Genomic DNA, 4,164 nt, shown 5'->3' on the forward strand with positions numbered 1-4,164 from the left:
GAGAGAGAGAGAGAGAGAGAGAGAGAGAGAGAGAGAGAGAGCTAATCACTCAGTACTTACTTATACTTAATACTTATTGATTACCTAGCTTTAATTGTTACGAATTCATCTTGATAAAGAAATATGAATAATCTGCTCGATTGCTTTATATCATTATAATAATGAATGATTTAAGTATTGTGAATTGTTGTGATAATGAAAAATATACGGAAAGAAGAGTGCATGTCTTGAATATGTACAGACTCTGATAAGGTGCAATGAAATGTAAGCCAAACGATAATTTCATGGATTATTATTGTTAGTTAGGGATTGATAACCAATTTTAGTTCCTGTTAGTAAATTCGAACAAACTCTCGTCATATATCAGTCCCTTCCGCAAGAATAACTACAGTATTAAGTTTCGCTCAAGTGGAAACCAAACGCTATCAACTTCCACGAATGGGAGTTGAGCAACAGTGTATGTAATCTGTAGATCTACTATTGTAAATTTCATAGTTGTAAAAAAAAATTGAACTTGTAGGATTAAAAAAAATACCAACAAGGTACATAGTATTGTATAACTAATTATTCGGAAAAGAAATAAAAACAAACTACTCCCATTTTGACTCTTTAGTTATTTCAGCAAAACCATTACAAAATTTAAATAACTTAGTATGATTTAATTGCAATCGTTAATAAAAATTTTTGATATAATTAATCTAGAACTTTCGAGGTATGGGTCGAATTTAATAATTGATGCAAAATGTCAATAGTAAATTTATAAATGAAAACATACTATACGGTGGCCATGTTGGAGTTGTGCCTGAAAGCAAATTCGATTCTGGTCGAAGACTCTTTACCATTATTTCGTGGTAGATTGTCATACAATGTGGCGAAGACTCCAAATTATTATAAAAATAGAGAAAATTTCATGATCTTTATTTTTTTTTTTAAAATGTAAGTTGAATAAAAATGTTCTTGTTGACGTAACTTCAAAATGAACTATCTTGACGTTCTGTCACCTTTCAGGGAGGTGGGGATTCTAGTTCTCAATAGCGCTATGAGAAGCAGTATGGAGCTACACGATTGTGTCTCAATAAAGGAAATTGAGGAAGACGCTTGATTTCTCTCATTAATATCTGGCGCACATGTCACGAAAGAAAATTGGGAGTTATTTTTATTTCGTCTTCTCTTTATGATTTTCCAATGTAAATTCACATTTCCTTTGCATTCTCGTTTTTTCTTTAGTCCGATAAAGAATAGCTGATGTCTGACATCAACAGAGCTTTCTCGGATTCCACAATCCATTTATTGACTAGTTATTTCACAAACTGATAATTTGAAGTCATATACTTTACAATAATATATGATTTATATACAATAATTTTGCAAACTTTGTTTTATAATTTCAAGTATACTTCAAATCATACAATTTATTTCTTGTTTGATTTGAAAAATTATAAACTAAGACACACTATAATAATACAGCCGTGGTGCCGAAAATTACAGTAGGTGCCTACATACACCCATCTAATGAAGCCTATCCAAACTAAACTCTACAAGATTAGGATTGCGTCAAATCCTCCCACTTACGAATCGGTCTAATCCTAGCAGGTTTACCCGTTGAACCAGCGTTTTTATCTTTTTAAAAATCCATTCGATGCTAATCCCAACAATGTTATACGCACATCTTATTCCCCGTAATGATATTACCTGGTTTATATTTACCAAGCAGTCACCTCAGTGCTGTGCAACCTTCTCAATTCTCCAGCAGTAAACCAATTCTTTTCTTCGGTCCGAATATTTTACGCAATACTTTATATTCAAAAAAGCTTAAGGCACTGTTCATTTCTTAATATAAGAGACCACGTTTTGCATCCGAAGAATAATAGTTTCCCACTTTTATTTTCTCATCGCTTTCGTGATCAAATGTACTGGCTGACCAAGCATGAGAGCAGTTCTCAGCCTTGCTGCAGAATGAGACGAAGGATTGATCGCTCTTCTCAGATAATTTTAGTTCATAAAATACCGCATGGAGTGATCAATTTTCCTGAAGTAAAAACATATAAATTCTTAATTTAGAGTTTACGTAAAGTTGGAGCTTAGAGACATTCAAAATTTTTTTGCTGTCAAGAATTTGTTATTTACATTATAGTTTTCTTCTCTAAAATTACCACAATGTTTTGACAACTATAGGATCAATTTTATATTGTAAAATTGAATTTATTTCACATATTGAAATAGAATATAGTAATTTCTGCTGATGTATGGCTGCGAAGTCTGTGGAGCGTCCTTTTCGAAAAGGAAAAATACAATCTTTTCAAAATAAAGTCGTAAGAATTGCAGTGGATCCTCTTTGGTTTAGAAACAGCCTATTACATTGGGAATTACAAATAGAGACGACGGAGGATAACATCAAAAAAAGGTTCATGAAGTTCCACACCCAGTTACCTACAGTTAAAGTAGCAATTTGGGAAACCCAACCACAACCCGAAGACCTGTTCTGCTGCTGCAGAACACCCTGTTAAAAATTCTATATTTATCAGTCCTATTTTTGTCACTAAAATTTTATTTTATTTTAATTTTTTTTTCTCTTCATCTTTTTCTTAAATTCACATTATTTTTTTCCATTAGAAGTCAATTATTTATTTTGTTAAATCCATAAATGTCATTGTTTTTGTTTATCAACTTTACTTTTATCTTTTATTAGGAATTATTAATTTATTCTATTTATTTTATCTTAATTTTTTGGTTTATTTATAACATTGTATATAGTTAAGGGTGTATTTTTTATACTAAAAATTAAAATATTTATACTAAGACTATAACCCACCCCATAATTAATTGTTAAAAAAAAAACAGATATTAAATAAATTAAAAAAAATATAGTAATTCGACTACGTAAATAATATATACATAAAAACTTGTAAAAAATAATAAATATAGAAGTAAACGATAATTAAATTCACTATATATTGACAAGCTCTAGTGACTACTTAAAAAACGCTTTAAAAGAATAAGGAACAAACAGCGATGAGCGAGGGTTGACCGGCTTATGCAGGTTTAAAAGTTTCTGCCTTAAGTGGGCTTCAGCGTAATCCCAATGAAACCTTTCAGTCTCTTGAGGGAATAATACAACCAGTCCATCTCTACTGGATACATTTACATTTTTGCATTTAAATTGGAGGATGGGTTTTTGAAACAGCCATTGTCTTTGCAGATATTTATATATAATGTATCTCATTTCAATGTTTTAGCAAAAACAAGAAAAGGCAATTATTATCATTAACAATCATTATAGCATTGTATTGTATTCATTAATCCAAATATATTAGTTATCCCTGATATATTTATAAATAATAGGGAAGTCTTTTTGAAACATTAATGTTTCATTAATTAAATTTTATCTCTGAATAGTTTAGGAACTTAACCTTTATGGCTGATAAATATAAATTAAGACGCCATTTGTAATTAAGACTGTATATATATATATATATATATATATATATCAATACATCAAATGATAAATTCAAATACTCAACAAATTACTTAACTATTAGCGTATAAATCTAACTACAATAAAACTATACTACCTAAAACTGTAAATCCAATTGCAGCTAAACTAAATATAATCAAATAGCAATATTTTTAGCTAAGGTGGACGAATTACATGGTATTAATACCTTATATACCATAGAACATTGGTACAACTCGGCTATATCTCGCCCATTTCAAATTTTCTGTAAATATTAAAACAATCAATGAAAATTTGTTTCGATTAATTCTGAGCCTTTGTTACACAATATTTTCTAGAAATATCAATTGAAGATTTCGTCACTTAAGTCTCTGAAATAGCAATAAATAACCAAACAGTTGCCGGTTCATCGCATCAGGCATCATCATAATGGAAAAATATAGTATGAAACAAACTCAAAATAGAAATGGAACATTTCATATCAATAGATTTGATTTAGTATTTAATAATTTAACAATTAATATTACAACATATTATATTAATTAATATATTTGACATGACAGTTATTGAGTAACTAGTGCCGGTGGCACTCAGACAACATAGGACAAAGGCCACTTAGATCCAACCCAAGAGAGGACCCTTTCAGCTCCCGCCGCTAAGTGCCCACTCATCGTACACATGCGTCTATCTCAGATATAACGTAGTATAAT

This window comes from Halyomorpha halys, unplaced genomic scaffold (assembly GCF_000696795.3).
Source record: "Halyomorpha halys isolate HHAL.00 unplaced genomic scaffold, Hhal_1.1 Scaffold352.1, whole genome shotgun sequence".
In the NCBI taxonomy this organism is placed as follows: Eukaryota; Metazoa; Arthropoda; class Insecta; order Hemiptera; family Pentatomidae; genus Halyomorpha; species Halyomorpha halys.